This window comes from Rissa tridactyla, chromosome 10 (genome assembly GCF_028500815.1).
Source record: "Rissa tridactyla isolate bRisTri1 chromosome 10, bRisTri1.patW.cur.20221130, whole genome shotgun sequence".
Taxonomy (NCBI): domain Eukaryota; kingdom Metazoa; phylum Chordata; class Aves; order Charadriiformes; family Laridae; genus Rissa; species Rissa tridactyla.
In genome coordinates, this window is record NC_071475.1 from 20,685,776 (window position 1) to 20,703,614 (window position 17,839).

Sequence of the window (17,839 nt, forward strand, 5' to 3'; positions counted from 1 at the left end):
CGGTCTGACAGGCAAATTTTAACGTAATAACTTAAAACAGTGCAAACCTGAGGGGGAAAGGGTGGTCCCCACGCCCCTTTTCCGTCCCTGCAGCCCCCTCCCGGCCCTCGCCCACGCCGCCCTCGTCCCTGAGGGGCTGAGAAGGGTGGGAAGCGGGGGCCGAGGGGCGCCGCCACCTCCGCGCCCCCCGCAGCCCTGGTGGAGCTGGGCGCGGCGCCGGCCTCTCCCCGCTGAGGGGAGCCCCTGCCCTGCCGGGGGAGGCGAGGCGAGCCTCCGCTGGGGCCGGCACAGGCACCTCGGCGGGGAGGGGAGAGGCGCTGCCCGCCCCCCCTTCCCCCTCAGGGGTTCCCCGCTCGCCGCGGCCCCGCTAAGTCTGAGGGAGCGCCGCCGCTGCCCACCGCAGCGCAACGGCCCGGCGCAGGAGGGAGGCGCCGTGCGCGGCCCGACTCCCCGGGCGCTGCCGCTGAGGGGGGACAGCGGCCGCCTCTGCGCTCCCGCCGGCTCCGCTCGACTCGGCTCCGCTTGCCGGCTCAGGTAGGAGCGGGAGCCCGGCGCGGCCCGGCTGCGGGGGGGGGGGCTGTGGGGAGCGACGACCCCCGGGGGCTGCTCCGTGCTGAGGTGACCTTGAGGCGCGGGGGGCGGCGGGGGAGCGCTGCCGGGGCCGAACCCGCCCCGGAGGGGTGGCGGGGGGAGCGGGATGCGGTTGAAGGATGTTTTCGGGCGGTGAACGGAGGCGGCTCTGCCGAGGGAGGGCTGCGTGTGTGGCTGCCGCGGGGGAAAGCCGCCTCACGCAGCTCTTCGGTCTCGGTCGGTGTGTGGAGCCCGGCGGGTGCTGTCGTGACAGGAATAGGAGGTGGCCGCGCTCCCTGAGCCCTGCCTGGGCAGCCCGAAGGCCGGGAGCGGGGTGGCGGCGGCGGAGCCCCGCGCCGGCCCGGCCGAGGCACCGCGGACCCCGCAGCAGCGCGCCCGACGGGAGCCCCAGCAGCCCCGGGGACCGGGCTCCGGGCGCCAAGTTTCTCTTCTTAGGAATATTTATTTGAGGGTGTGAACAGGAGACTGATGCCCCTCATCCCCGTTCCCGCGGCGGGGCTGTGCGGGACGGCGAGCTGAGGGGAGAAGCAGCCCCTCAGGCGCCCCGTCGCCGCCGTGTCCGCGGGCGGGGGCAGCCGCCCGGCTCCTGCGCCTGCAGCCCGGCTCTGCTCCGGTGCGGCGGGGCCGGGGCTTATCCCTCTCTTTTTTTCCACTGGGGGATTTAAACACGTTTTACAAGCGGTAATATTCCAGTTCGGAGCACCTCAGAGCCCGAGGAAAGCTGCGGTGGGAGGTAACTTTGCCCGGGTCACCCCGACACCATCCACGGAGGTGCCCCCAAGCCCGGCTCGGGGCTCCGCCGGAGCGCCCCTCACGCCGCCTTTATGTCACTGGACATAATGGATTATTTTTCTAAAATTCTGATTTAGGGACTGTACTAGAAATGAGAAAGAAGGAACGTTGTCTTCCGTTACGTATCTTTGAAAGGCCTGTTGTGTTGTAGGTGGAGGAAACATCTCTTTTACTCAATTAAACTGTCAAAAAGTTCACTTCGTTCTTTGTGTTTCTTGCTGATCATTTTTTGCTTGTATTTTTTTCCTTCTTATTGTTGTGCTGTTTTATCACATTACACCAACACAACTTAATCCCGTGCTAATACTTTCTTTACTTTCTTTTTATTTCAAGTGTATTTTGTAGTAAAGTGATATTTGAGAAGCGTGGATACCAAGATAAGGTGCTGGGAAGATAGGCAAGCTGAAAGCAGTGGTGTAGAGTAGGACTTCACTGCTGCTGGGATAAACTAAAATGTAAGTTTATTAACAGTGTGAAAGTTGATGCTGCTGTAACTCAACTCCCATATGGTAAAAAGAAATCTTTTCAAGAATACTGGTGTCTTGCTGGTAGATACTGCAAGCCCTTAGTTACGTAAGCAGCTCTTTGAAAGTGAGTGGGACTGCATGCAAACGGTCATGTTCGCAGGTAGCACTTCATTTCTGATCTTGTCCATTCATCTACACGTGACTAATTTTCATGTGGTGGCTCAAATAGAATTCTGCACTTTCATGACTTTTATGTGAAGAAGCAGTTGTTTTTCTGTGTATCTTGCTAATAAAGTAGTTCAGTGGTTCGGTGTTCTTTTTAACGAGCTCCATTTTCAAAGTGAGCATTGGTATAAGTTCTTCATAAAGCAAAAGAGTACGTATTAAATGTTTAGTTTAGTGTCAATACTAACACTTTCACTTTAACATTTAATGGAATGAGTGTAGGGTTTTATGTTACCTTCAATTCGTATTTGATATCATTACCAGTATCGTTCTTTGCTCACATGCTATAAATCCAGGACCACAACCTCTTGATTATTTAGGGTATTGAATGGGGTATTGATCCAAATTTCTGGCATGTCTCTCTATCCAAACCATGTATTTTAACCATTCAGTTGTCCATTTCCTGATTATGTTAAGTAAATTTTAATTGTTTTTAACAAGTTCTATGGGGAGATAATGGGTATACTTATATTGCTATCCTGTAATGGTGTCACCTCAATAGGATTAGTTTTGGAGCAGTGCAATGGGGAGAGCAAACGGACCACTATAATAGCCAGTGGGTTTGGTTTGGTTTTCCTCAAGTAGGCATTTGGTGTCATTTGAGATGCCTCGGGATACCCCTCCTGGCCTTTCACACAGCTTCAGAGGGCTTGTGAGTTTCTGCTGTGTCCTATGTCACCTATCGGACACAATAGGGGAGCACCTCAGATGATAGCATTAGCGACCTCGTAGTAGATAGCAGAGTCAAACCTGGTGCATTTGTCTGGTTCCTTATCTGCTGTTAGCTAAGAATGAAGCGCTGCAGATCACTTAACCACAGTAACTTCAGTGATGTGACTAGAAAATATGACTATTTGTCTGAATATAGATAATCCTCTAGGTGTTACCTTAGAGTTTATCTACATCAACAAAACCTGCGTATTCTGGTTATTTGCTCAAAACTTATAATAGACAGTTTAAATTATACAAAGTGAGGTCAAAGAGAAAATTCTGATGCTCAAAATACCCTAAAACTTGCATCGTAACTTCAGAATAGGTGCAGGATGATGAGCACAGTTGGGGAAAAATATCTGTGTTGACCGTGAGGAAAAGCAGAGGAATTACACAAGAGTTAAAGTGATTGTTCTAATGACAGTCCGATGGGAGATGGTAGTGGAGGAGATAATTGGGAACAGGAGGAATGTTTACATTTAAACAAAATTGTGTGGCTGCTGAAATCTTTTAAAATAAACATTTGAACAAAGTTCAGACTTCTGATGAAGCTTACCATTGGAATGTGTGTGTCAGATATACTTAAAAATGCTGTTTAAAAACAGAGCTTTTCATATAATGTATGCTGTGCAGTAAATATTTGCAATTTTCAAAATTCACAGTGGAACTTAGGTTGTCCTTTGAAAGAAAAAAATATGTAAAAACTAAGTAAGTAAATATAAGTATAAATGCAGACTATTTTAAGAATAGAAGTGGCAAATGCAAAAGGATAAAATAGTTTTAATTATCTGAAAAGGAAAAGTCTAAAATCTTTGAGAAAGGTAAAGTGAACGTGGACATGTAATATTTACGTGTAATAGGATAATAGATGTGACAGTAATACGCGTCTTAGTGGCTGAGATACATGTTGGTCTCAGTATATTCATGCTACAAAAAATCAGTTAAATCAGAAAGGCTAATTTTTTTCCAAAGCCTACTGTGAAAACAGGTTTCATCTTCCACAAATGGAGTTATTTTGGAGTGAAGTATTCCATTTTATAGGTGTGACCAACTCTTTCGTATTTACTGGGTCTGATATAGTGTATCCTAAGGGATGTGTTAACTGGCATTTTCCTGGGTCACTCCATACACATCAGCATGGGCTTGTATCTAAAGGTCATTGTGTAAAAGGCCTTGTTTCACATACTGTGAACTTTACTTTCAGAATTCTTGAATGTTTTGTGACGTATAAATAAAATAGCTGGTGTGCTGTAGGGACACCCTCCATGCACTGGAATGTAAACCAAAAAGGCTTTATATGTTTATTGGAGGCAGAAGTTGCTACATATTTAACTCGTACAATAGGAAGTGTATTTTGGAGTGTTCATTGCATGCCTTTAAGTGTGCAGAAAAAGACCATTTCTGAAGAGCCTGAGTTCCTTCAGTCTGTATGCTCAGGTCAGCATCCTTGTAGCCTCAGTTGCAGTTCTCCTGTGGAAGCTTATTTGTCTGCTTTCAGCTATTTCTCTCCTCTGATCTAATGGCCTCACATTGCTGGCAGATTTTACAGTCTTCTCATCGCTCCTATTTCAAGGCCGTACGTCCCAAGAACTGCTCAGCTTCCAGAAATTGCCATATTTGGAGTGCCAGATACTTGTGAAGGCAAACTTGTGGTGCAATTTCTGAATGTCTGCGAAAGAGTAACAGCATTGCTATCGTGTATGAGGTAGTACAGTTGTCGTAATACAAGAATCTTTTTTTGCACAATGAATTTATTCATTGTATAGTGTAGTGCCTTTAAAAAGTAATAGCAGTGGGTTTTTCAGAACCAAAACTGCTTTCTTTCATTGGTGCATCTTGTGAAGGAGGTACTTTGTCCTGCATGCATGTAGCAGTCTCTTATGTATGCATTGTACGTGTATGTGGAAACCATCACATGGGTTTGCAGGTTCGTCAAGGAAGGGTTGATTTTAATGGTTGAAGGGACAGGATTTGGAGCTGCAAGACTGACTCACGTGTCTTTCTCACACCCACCAAGTTTCGCAGCAGTGTGACCTTGGATGTGCATTTTAAATTTTGAAAAAATTTGTGCAGTATGAAGCCCAGGACACGGAAGCTGTCTCTATTCAGCATTTGTATTTCTAAGATTAATAAATCATTAACTCCATAGTGTTTGGGGAATTACCCTTAGCCTAATTTATTTATTAACATGTTTAAAATAACTTATATTGAACTTCATGAAAAGTATTTCTAATATAAAAACACCCATCAGGGATGAAGATTGCTTAAAAATATTGCAGCTGCAGGTGTACACTCCATATTACATTTCTCTCTTCTTAATATGCTTTAGGATTCAGGAGCTTTCTGAAAAACAGGACCTTTTTTTTCTTGGTGGTTAACAGTGAGGCTAACACCTAGCATATTCCTTTTGATACCCCATTATGAGCAGGAGATACTTTTCAAGCCTCTGGATAGCAAAAATCACAGTGTCACCTTAAATGTATTTGCTGATCATATATATTCTATCCTGTTGTTGAACAGCTGTTCTTCATCAGTGGAGGTTATTCCTACTAATGGGAAATCTTCCATCATGGAAGATGTGACTGCATTCAGCAGAACATACAAAATAGGCTCATATATTAGGCTACTCAGCATTTCAGTTTTTGTGATTCAGGTTATTTCCTTGGTATTTTAAACCTTTCTGTAATATTGTTATTATTTAAACAGACTAATAATGTTTAAGAGGATTGAAATAGTAGGAATTTTGTTTTCAGGGTATGTTCTCTGTAACCAAAATTGGAAACTCCCAATAGGTTGATGGGTTTCTAGAGAGTATTCTAATAGGTGTCTTGAAATGTTTTTAAGCAGCAGTATTAAATGAGATTTGTCATAATCAAGAGCAGGAAAATGTTCTTTGCTGTCATCAGATTTCCTAGCAATTCTGTTGATGACAATCGCTGAACCTTAAGGTAAATAACAGGTTATTCCCAAAAAAATGAAGATTTATATTCTTTGTCGTCAGAGGAAATTGGTCTGTGCATTTTTAGGTGCTGGTCTACACTCTCAGCAAAAGCAAAACAGTAATTTTGAGAATAAGCTTACACAAGAAAAACTAATTGGTGGCAATATTAGGTGTATATACAGCTGCTTTGCAGCACTGAACTTGTAGTCTTAAGTTGAAATGCAGTTTTAATGCGTTGCTTTATTCTACAAAATCTACATGTTCAGCATTTTTCTAATGTGTGAAGCATTTTACTAGCTTTAAATCAGTTTTTGTGCACAAAAAAAAAAGAAGACTGGCATGAGTTTTGGCCTGTAAGTAGTAGAAAGTAATTACATGAAGACAAAATGTCAAAATTTTATCTGGAAAAGATCTATTCCATGTTATTGGGGTTTTCTTAATTACAGTAAGTATCAAGTGTCCAAAAGCCCTGATGAAAACTGGGCCCATTTTTGGTTAAACATGCAAATGACAGAAGAATCATTCTGGAAGAGGTAGAATGATTCTTGAAAGATGAAATACTCTGAAAAATTAATGTGTTATACACTGTAGCCCTGCTGATTCTGTGTCAAGTGCTAAAGAATTTGAGAGCAATAGGAACAAGAAAATGCCATTATGGTCTGTGGGGGCATGGTCTTAAGAGGTTCGTTTCCTCCACAAGATACAGTATTATGTTGCTTTTCGTGTGACCCAACAGTGTTCCCTTCATATTTTTTCTTGGCACTGCTAACATTTATTGCTCCCTAGCTAAATAAGATGACAGACAGAGTTGCATTTACTGTGAATTTTCTTTGATTTTTTTTTTTCTTCCTTTTTTTGACTCAGGTTTTGCAATTTTCTGGAGAGTAAAGAAGAATTGAAAGGTTAATTTATGTGCAGCACTCCTGTAATACGTTTTGGCATTACATATGCCTTTTTTTAAAATACCGTAATAATATTTCTTACTTATAGTCTACAGTGGCTTCTGGGTCCCTTTCAGCAGAACTCCGCTTATCTCTGTTTTGTATTTTTGCTTAATTTCTAGATTTGTACTTGCTTTGCAGCTTACTTTTTGACAAGTTCTTAAAGATACTAAGTTTTATTTTGAATTTTGAGCTTGTCCGCTTGTGGATTGAAAGTGATAAGAACCCTATCTGCTTACTTCACAAACATTTTTTTCTCTACTGAAAATTGTTCATGTGTACAGCCAGCTATGAGATATATTCTTGCAGTGTGCTACGTGAAATTACGTTCCATTGACAGTGAATTTTAGTAATCACTTTTAATTTGTGTGGCAGTTGGTTCGGTTCTTTATTTTTCAAGAAATGTGCACCACTAAGCTGCAGTTTCCTATCAGTCCTCTGCTAAGCTGTGATTTCATATCAGTCCTTACTGTCCTGTGAAAATATCATGTCGGTCAGTTAGTGAAAGCCTTACTGTAGCCAGTATAATTTGCCTGTTGCTGGGTTTTTCTTCTTTAATCGTCCAGTTACTATATCAAAAAGGAAATGTCATTGGTTTGATGTTTAGATTATTTTCAGGCACTTAATCCTTCAGGTGCTTTCGTGATGATTTAACTTGTTTCGGCATCTTCCTGGGAAAAAAAGGGAGATGGATTGGTTTGCAGTTTCTTGAGTCGGACTTGCTTCTCCTTTTGAAGTTGCATACTATTTTTGCCTCTCCACAGTCCTTTGTGAACTTTACCCTTTACTTCGTTCGTGCATTATTGAATATAATAGCTAATGTTTGGGGATGGCTTTAGGTAATTCCATAAGCGCTCTGCAGTGAACTTCATCATTCTCTATCAAACTGAGTATGTCTGGCTTCTTTTGATATTTTTTTATCCTATTCTTTTTTCCTTCAGGCCTGTAGTCCTGTCTTCTTGTTAAAAATCACTTTAGAAAATATTTTGCTTTTCATTATCCTTTGGATGGAGACATTAAAAGAATATGAAGGAGGAGCTTACTTCCGCTGTATTTATAGATCCTTTTCCTATTGCCTTTTGATGTCCCTCATTAGTTGTTGATCCTCTTGTGGGTTGGCTCATTTGGATCATACCCAAGATGCTACTTCCATTCTTTTTCACTTGTTCTCTGTTAAATGCTCGTTTCACCTTTTGTACAATCTCTTCTGATAGTTGAAGCCTTTAAAGGCTCTGGATGTAACAGTAATAGCCCCTTACAGTGCTTCCTATATTCTCTCTGCACTGAGATAATCTGTTGCACTATTTTATACAGCCGTTGTTGATAACTGTCAACTGAACTCCTTGATCATCTCTTCAAGAGATGATACAAATCATTTGGCTGAGTTTGCTGAAGTTCCTGCCCCAAATTCCAGTTCTTTTTTTGTGCTTCTTTCACATCTTCCTTTCAATATGCTAGTGAATTCTCTGGAGTTGTGATAATGCTTACTTGAAATGTATTGCTGCCCTTAAAATCTCAGCCAGTGCTTTCCTGTTGATCAGAATAAAATACAACTGCAGCATATTCCATGTTTGTACCTTTCTCTTGTTAGCACAGCTCCACCTTGATAATATGACATGTCTCCTCCTCAAGGGAGCAGTGTGAAAAGATTTAAAAAATGCATGTATGTGATGACTAGGGCATAGGATGGGGGAATGAAGACTCCGTGTTTTTACATGCTTTGTTAGGGGATATTTTCTGCCTTCATACAGGTTGCTTACCATTTCTGGGCTGTTGTATCAGATTAATAATTAAACTGCTACAATATGCAACCAACCTGCCTGTTTCAAGGGTTAATTCATCACAACTTGTAAAGCTACTGAGAATTTTTGATAGAAAATACTGTTGTAAGTGCAAAGCACTGTTTGTATCTGCAAGATATCTCTAATGTTACTCAAAAAGAGTATTAAAGCCACTTACTTAAATCGGAGTGAAGTGTGGTGGGTTCTACGTACACACAAATGACCAAGTCTCTTCTCTATGTGAAAACATCAGGTTTTTTGGTGGTGTTCTTGCAGACAGCATTCTGAGAACCAGTGCATTTCAAGAGGAAGAGCCTGCCTAGAACAGAGTACCCTTTCAGTTAAAATTTCATCCTGCTCTAGGGAGGGAATATCACATTTGTAAACCTAGCACTAAGCGTTGTGTTCTTGTCAAGAGACCATTTCCAAATAACGTTTATGGCCTGATTGTCAAATAAGTTACAGGTAACGCAGTAGAAATATTTAATGTATTAAGGGCAGGATTTTTAAAAAGGCAGGAATGGAAGCCAAATGGAATTTTAAGTCCTGTTGGCTTGTCAGTGGGATTTGTGCGTCTATAAGTTGGATGTTTTTGAAAATTGCACTCTAAATTGGTGACTAATAGAGCTCTTCCTATGATAATGGTATAAAAAGGCTTACAAGTTACCATTAATAATTCAACTGAAGATTATTAGAGTCCGATTCAGTACATCCTGAAAATGATGAAAAGTTTCTCTCATTGATTTTAGTGGCTTTGGGTTATGTTGTTAGGGCGCTCTGATGTAATAATGTACTTTTGGGGGATAATTTTTCCCCTTCCAATGCATCTAGGTAGCCAGAGTTGAAAATCATAATTTACAGGAGAAACAGATGATGGAGTCTTCTTTGATGCTCTTTATGTACCAGTATTTGCAAGTATGTGTAAGATGCTCTTCCCCTGAGCGCAGGAAGAATCAGGCAAAGTGGGTTTCTCTCTGCCAGCTTTCCATAGCAGAAGCTGCGAGGTGGGTTTCCTTGGGCAGGGCAGTGGGAGGTGGACTCTGGGGTAGCTGTTACTGCTCTGCAGTGTGAGCTCTGCATCAAATGGAGCAGCGGCAGTGCCCTGCTGTCCCTCCAGCCTCCCGCCAGCAGCGCACTGGCATGGCCGGTGCCACAGCCTACCCTGTTCCGCACCACTGAGGAGCCGTCTGGTTTCATCATTCCCTCTGTCTTTTACTGTCTGCCTCTCCTCTTCCATTTTACCTCTCTCTTTCCATTCTCAAAAAATGTCACCTTAAACCATTTGAAGTCCTAAAGAGTCTTATGTTTGATACTGCTTTGGATGGAAACATGCCTTCTACAGCTGTTGTAAATGAGGGATGTCAATTAAACCTATAAGTTTTATCCAACCAGAATTTTCAAGCATCTCAGAAGCACAGCATTATCTTTGGGTAATCTGTGTATGAATACAAAAAATAGAAGCCCCATGTTATGTATTTGTGGGGGATGTAAAATCTATAAATGAACAACAATGGATCACTGGTATTTTTAATAAAGCAGACATAATTTTTAGAGATTGTAGAGAGACGTGGAATTCTTGTTATCATATCAATATCTGTGAAAAGAGATTGGATAATCAAAACAAAGATTTGTGAAAATATGTTCATTAACACTGAAAGATAAACTGATAGGTCCAGATGGCTCTGCAAGGGAGAGAGATATTTTTCTAATTGAAAATACAGAGGTACTGGTGTTGAACTGGAAGTACTTTCGTGTTCTCACACCACCACTCAGTGCCTGTTAGCAGGCTGCTTTGTAGCAGCTATGGGTGTACAGCACTGATGTCTTTTCAACTTGAATAAAATTCTGCTTCAGACGTGACCCTGCCTGAATTTCTCTGTCTGTGGAAGCAAGTATTGCACACTGAAGGGCACTTGGAGAAGTTGAAGTGAACACTTGTGGGTGCATGCGGTAGTGTTTAGTTCTTATATGAAAGCTTTCTTCAGTGCAGGGGGGAAAGGCTTTTCCAACACATTACCATATATGACTTTGGGCTTTGTAACCTTCCTATGATTCAGCCAAATTTTTTTTTGCATATTTCTGTGTAAATATGGTGAAAGAAATAAGAGGTTGGTGGAGCTTACTGTATCCATTCTGATTTTAAACGTGTGACTTCTGGAAGAAAATTGTAGCCATAAATGCTTTGCGGTTTTGAGGGGAAGGTATACAGAAGGAAAAGCCATAGGATGACTATAAGTGTTGAACAATAAAACCGGAACAAAAAGCTTTCTATAAATAGTAGCATGGTCCCAGTTCAGTGAAGTACTTAAGCATATGTCTGAATCCCTCCTTGTTCAACACAGCACTTCATGTGCATTTGAATTCTGCTGAAATAAAGCATTAAACAGCAGGCTTAAGTGCTTAGTTGAATTAGGGGCTGCATCTATGTAGACAGGCCTGGAGAGAAGGATGATTTTCTTCCCGGGAAAATGGTATGCTGTAAGCCTTTACGGCATAATATTTTCTATGAAATTTCTGACATTGTGCACTGACCAATTAACTTGCAGAACTATTGGACATTAAAGTATTACATAGTAATTGTGCTCTGTTATTCCAAAATTATGTTTTGCTGTTTGCAAATTGGTCAGACTTAATGATAGCTGCTGCCTTTGTAGCAGTAGGACCTGTATTCTCTACTAAAGTGAATTTCCAGTTTTTTGGTAAAACTAGTACAATGAGGATTTTCCTCGTGACATCAGTGAAGCAGTCAGTACTCAGGAATTCAAAGCACGGGCTTCTCCATCCAGGTACCCCTGTTAGCACTCTGTCAAGGAGTTTTCAGAGGCACGTAAAGACCATTTTGATTGGCAATTTTTGAGTTACCTAGATAAGACCTCTTCCAAAGGCTTATTTTCTCAGAAAATATTTAGCACCTATTTTCTTAAAAATGAAATCTAGTTAACCATTTCGGTTTTTTCAATGTATTAGTCATTCTTGAAACTATTCTACAGGGACCCTGACTAGTGGTTGTGTTGGCTGGCTGGATCGATCAGAAAGCAACGCTTAGAAAGTGTGTCTCAATTAGGCTAAAGTAATGAAAATACAACACATCCTGCTTTTTTATAACACGGACATATACAGCTAACCAGACACTTTTTTCATTTGTAGGTGTATGGAGGTTATAAAACTTAGATTTCCATTGGGATGGAAACTTCAATATGTCACTCCCTTGTCAGGGATTCTGAGGTACAGACTTGGCTTTTGAGAATCCTGCTCCGAGCCCCTGCTCTGATTGACAGCGTAGCTTTCAGATCTCTCAAAATTAATCAGACCCAGGATTCCCCAAATGCATTTCAGTGTATTAGTTATGAGTCAGCTCACTAGTTATGAGAGTCAGCTTCATAGCTAGGATACTTTTTTTTTTTGTTTCACATGGAAATCTGGGTGAAGTAGCTAAGTAGTGAGTAGTTAAACTTTTGATAAAGCGAAGTTTGGGCCAAAAAATGTTCTGTTTTAATGAAACAGAATTACCACGGTGATCTGGCAGACATACATATATATATATATATATATATGTGGCCCATGGATCTAGAAGACCACTTTCAAAAATAGTCACTGAAGTATGGGGACTCTTTAAAAAGAAGTCTGTACAGCCCAATTCATACCTAGTACTAGTTGCCTGTCAATCGCAGTTCTAGAGCACACTGCCTTTGTTTTGTTTACTTCACTATTTTTCTGTTGAACAAATCTGTATACCTATTTTGTATGTGTGCATTAAGTCCCTAGCGGGAAAAGCACACTGTACAAATGGTTAATTTGAATGTTACACATTTGAGCTGATTAAAGAAATTCTAATCTGGATCTTTACATAGTCAGTTATGAAGGAGTTTCATAATTTAAACCAGATCAAGTCTATAAAGTCATAATAAGCTCATGTAAATCTCCCAAGTGTAATAAAGTTGAAATATTTCAATTGTATAATTAAAAACACCCCTCTGTAAATATTTGAGTGAAAGTCCCTTGCTGCTTTACATTAAATTTCATTAGAGCACATACAGCTTTGAAGAAGTGCCATTTTGATCTGATTCAAAGGTCAACTGTTGCGAATCATGGTTAATGTCATAATGTTCTCTTACTTCATGTGCTGCATTTGGCACTTTTAAGTTATACAAAATGAGCTTTATCTGTTTTGAACTTCATACTGTGTGAATGGCAGTTTCTGTAGCAAGGATCAAAATATCTATTAGAAACAGGATCAAAATACAAAAATCAAGCTGTAGAATGACACATAACTTCTACTAAAATTAATGAAGTTATAGTATGTGATGTAATTAAGCAGGTTGGTAGATAAGAAATTAATGAGCTGATCTTTGTGAAATATGCAGACTGAGTAACTTCCCATAGAATATTAGTGTGGAAGTGACAGATTAGATTGGAAGTAAACTGACGAGGTGTTTGATGACCTGATGCTGAAATTGTACGTGTAATGAAGCAAACCAGTTTTGCCAAATATATGTCTCTATCAAGCTTCCTCTTCAAAACACTGAAAATAAGTTCAGCGTTTTTAATTAAATGTTCAGGAGCTGTTTTCTTAAGGTAGCGTGGCAAATAAATTGTTTAGTTATTTAGTCCAATGATGGTGCCAGAGGCATTTAAATCTTGCCTCTGGGAGAAGGAAAAATATTTTTAAGCTGTATATCGAGTACCATTACTAATTTTAATTAAGGAAAAAAAATCCATTTTTCTGAGATAGGATTTTGGTATGTGTTAGAGGATGTTGTGAGTAAAGTTGAACAAAATGATCGTGATTGCTAGATATTTCTATTAACTAAATAAAGGAAAAAATAGTGGGGAAACATGAAGAGTTATTATTTCCTTTGCAGTCCTTTCTGTGCATTTCTCTGCAGAGAGCTTTCAACAGATTTTAACCTAAGCAGGGCTTCATCAGCTCGATACATTCTCCTCTCTCCCTTCTTCCACCTCCTTGGGAAATTGAAATCAAATTGCATTGTGCAGCAGATTAGTAGTGAGTCGAGTAATCAACTTGCAGAGTCAGTGATGACCTGGAAGCTTGGTTGTAAATTCCCTTCCTCCCCCCCCCAGTCCAGTACTGTGGCTTTTGCCTAGATGCTTCCTTTCCATTTGAGATGAACAACAAGTGAATATGGCAGCACATGCATAGGAATCTGAGACTAAGATTGCAGTAAGGGAGGAAAAAATGTATCTGTCAATTCAGCGCAATTTATATTCTCATTCCAAATTCTTCCTGAAGGTGGAAGGCAGGTTTCCTTTAGCTACGTTCACATATCAGCTACGGTGTGTCTGTGATGGTCTCATGCTTTAACGGAATGGGATTGATGGCATCTTCTCATATTCACTTTTCTCATTCTTGCGCAGCAGGATTGTAGACATTCAAAGGTATGGTGACAGTGGTCAAAATATCTTTATTCTGAGAAACTCAGAATATTTTAAAGTTGTGGGATTTTTTTATCTTTTTTTTTTTTTCAGTCTGTTATCCAAGATGCTTTTTAGCATCTTGAGGGTTGGTAGGAATTGAAGTTCTTCGCAAATTAGTCCAGCTGTGGTAATCTTTGCTGTATTCATAGAAATAACAGAACATTGTTTGTTACTTATGTGAATAGCTTTTTGAGATCATTGGAAGGTAAAGGCTTATATTCAAATACAAAGTACATTAAAAATATACTTCAAAGTATACTTATTAATATACTTAATAATGTCTCAGCTTTCTGAGGGACAAATAACTTTTCATGTGTGTAGAACTAGGAATAACAAGGAACTTCTGTGAAGTGCATCCTATTTATAAATATTTGTGAAACACTGGCCAAATATAAATAGTAAGGAAGGCTGCAGGCTGAAGATTTGATCTTAGAAGACACCAGTTTCAGTGATGATGGTGCTAGAATTCTGTAGCAAGTGGGGCACCAAAGGGGTATGCTTTTTATAGGTCAGTATTTGGCGGTGATGATAAAGACAGATTATTAAAGTAATTTAATTTTCTGTTTCTGGCACAAGCTTTTCCTGTGCATCATCTCTGTGATATTTAATAATTTCCTTACAAGTTGTGGTTCTTGGAGTCAGATAATACTGCAAAAATGGCCTTTTGTTTCTTTTTTGACTTTCCTTTTAAAAAAAAAAAAAGCCTTCATAATTGTGCGGAAAAAAAATTAAAAATGTCTGAAATGTTACTGTAAAAAGAAACAAACCCTCAATTTTTCTTTTGCCTCCTTCCTCAGTTTTGGAATGAGTGACCTGATTAGGATTTTTTCAATTTCTTGGTAATAATGTCTACAAAATAATTCTGGGGCTGCTTTGGAAGCCAGTTCTCTGCTGCAGTAGTCAGCATTAATACAGATGCATGAAATTCCTAGAGTGTAACATTGCCCTTTTTATGTTCAATTGAGAGTGTAAAATAGCATTAAAACTCACTGGGGCAGGAAGTCCATATAAAGTGGAGTATCCAGTTGCCAGCAGGTTTACAGGCACAGAATCATTTAATGAACTTGAGAAAAGTGGCTGAAAATGAAGAAAGTCCATATTAAGTGTAAGCCTTGATATGCTCTGTGGTGCCATTTTACTAGAACAGATTACAGAAATCAAGTAGTAGCATTCAGCATTTTTCTGTACTTTTTTTTTTTTTTAAAAAAAAAGAGCTCTTTCCTCTAGGAATTAAATCCAGGTTCTGTTAGATAAGCTCAAACTTAATATCAAAGCACCATGAATAAGGCATTGTTATATTGAGCTATGTTATATTGAGTTCCAGTGTAGTTATGGTGAGTAGAAAGCGGGGTTAGAATAAATCCTCCAAACAATAATTCTAATTGTAGATTTAAACTTCAGAAGGTTCACCTTTGCTGATAGGCTAATTTTAAAAAATATTTGACACACACAAATGATTTTAACGGAACAGTAAGGTTATGAAACTAAGCAGTCCCAGATTAGGCTATTCTATAATCTCTATTCTCTGGCAGCCTGAAGAGTGAAGGGGATGCTGTCTGAACTAGTTATTCAGCACAGCGTGGCCAACTTCTGCGTATTCTTGTGCTACAAATATGACATGTGTCTCTACAGACAGCCGAGTTCAGTGTATTTTGTGTGTTCTCACTGTGAAAAGTTTCAGGGCTAATGACCGTGTGAAGTGCATGAAAACATAAGAAATGAATTGTGTTCCCAGCGCTCTTGCAAGAGAACATTCAGGGAAATCCTTGAGTGAGTATGAAATTCAACTCTGAGGTGGGCAACAGTGTGTTTAGTGACTGCGTTTCCCAGAATCCATCTTTACTTCCCCTCTCTTGCAATACCGGAAACTGGAAGAAAATGAGCATTTAGAAAGTTAGGATTGAATAGGCCACAGGAGCTGACAGTAATGTTACCTAAAGCAACGGGGCCGGGGCAAGTGAAGGAAATGCCTTGACCAAGAGGAAGTTTGTGGTATAGGATGGGTGATCTTTCTTTTTTTTTTTTTTTTTTTTTTTTTTAATCTCAACTCAGAAGTTAGCCCAATTACTTCAAGTATTGGATACAAAGATAAGGCCATGGATGCTGAAAAATTTTCAAAAATGTTTTTATTGAATCATTAACATGAATAAGTTCTGAGGAGGGTAAGAGGAAGAGGCAGCTGATGAGGCAAAACCTTCGCTATCATGCCTGAAACTCCACAAAAGCCTGCACAGAAGCAGAGAGGGGTAGTGATTTGTCTACGGGTTTTGTGTGTTTTTTTTTTTTTTCCTTTGGAACTCATTTGAATTGGGTGGGCATGCTCACTCTTGGGATAGTTCCTCACTGTTTAGCTGCTTTTGCTTTTCTGAGAATTCAGTGGTTTATTTCAGTAGAAGTCTTTTGCTAATCTCATAGTTTATGAACTTTCTCACATAGCCATCAGTGGGCCAACGGAAGGTGAATGCTATGTTATTATGTTAGAGAAACTAAAAGAAATATGATTAAATGTTGTAAAGATAATTAGTGGATAAAACATACAATAGGCAAAATACTCATCTGAAAATAAGCACTGTTACCAAGGGCAGTGATACTGCTAAGCAGAGGCATTAGTAGTGTGTGTCAAAAGCACATTTTAATTTCATATGTCTTTCAGGAAACTTCAGTATGTTACTCTTGTTTTGCCTACCCTACTGATGACATCACCTTTTATAGTTCCCACATAAAAGCAGAGAACAAAACAGTTACTCAAGAATATTAGGGCAGAAACACAGCAATTAAGGCTGGTTGCAATTCTAAGCTATTGAATATATTAAAAAAATTGTGCATACATCTTATTTGTAATGGTAACCTAATCTCTGAGTCCATTCACATAAACAGCCTGTTTCTCCTTCCTTAACAGGTCTTACAAAAATAAACATTCCTTTCAATTCCTGCTTTTCAGTGTGCATTAAGTACCTTTAATTTTCAGTTAAATTCCTCTTTATTTAGCTGTTTTGAAAGATGAGCTATTAGCATTTATAAAAAGTAATTATAGAGACATTTCATTGCTGTATAAATAAATGCTTTCAAACATAGACACAAGAATTCTCCATGGAGTCACTTGGTTGTGTTAACTATAAAATTTATTTTCTGCTGAGTAAGTGTAACTGTACAAACTTAGCATAGCTTTAGAGATTGTTATAAATCTGTCAATGACTTTAGCAAAGATTGTAACCCTAGTTTTGTTTAGTATTGCTCTAGTCACATTGTTAACCCCATGTCAATGATTCAAAATGTTTCACAGTGTCATGGTAAAATTTAGAAATGCCAAGTTTTAAAGTAAATAGTGTGAATAATAATCACTTGTATGAGCAGAGTAGATAAACCTTTATGAATGTATTCAAACAAGTCAAAAGCCTTATGAATTACAGTTGCGAGGACACGCCGGTGCTTTTTGAAGAGTCACCATGGATTAATTACTAACACTTTATACATGAAAGATTTAGGAAAGCCTAAAACCTGATGCATTCTTTCTCTCTCTTAGCTGATTTTTCTGTACCATTTGATCTGTTTTTCTGCGCTCTTTGATTTGGCAAAGATAAGTGTGTGCACATACAAACACAACATCATTTAATTACAACTCCGAGTAAATGGTGGATGTGTGCATGTACGTAAACACGCAAATGCTGTCCTCAGTATCATTTAATTACCACCCAGAGCAAACAATCTTCTGTTTTCTGTATCCTGGGGCGCAAAAGGAATGTTTTCTTCTTTTTGTTTGTTTTAGGGGCAGTAGGCTAAGTATTTCTCTGAAAGATGTCACTTCATATCTGACTACTGAATAGAACACAGAAACGCAATAGAAGTGACTGTGAAAATCAGAAATATATTACACTTGACATTGAAATATTTTGTATTCTATGAGATTGTTTTGTGTGTCTTCCTTGCACCTTGCTAATATGTTTGACATTTATA

General features: G+C 39.7%; 1 protein-coding gene across 8 annotated transcripts in view; it reads left to right on the top strand.

The window, feature by feature from the left end:
• Positions 1-328: 328 nt before the first annotated feature.
• ATP2B2 (ATPase plasma membrane Ca2+ transporting 2) overlaps positions 329-17,839 on the top strand; it is a 429,010-nt gene continuing 411,499 nt past the window's right edge. For all 8 annotated transcript variants that reach the window (XM_054216330.1, XM_054216336.1, XM_054216334.1 and 5 more), the window contains exon 1: positions 329-534. The gene's annotated coding sequence lies outside the window, so the exon portion shown is untranslated. The remainder of the gene's footprint in view (positions 535-17,839) is intronic.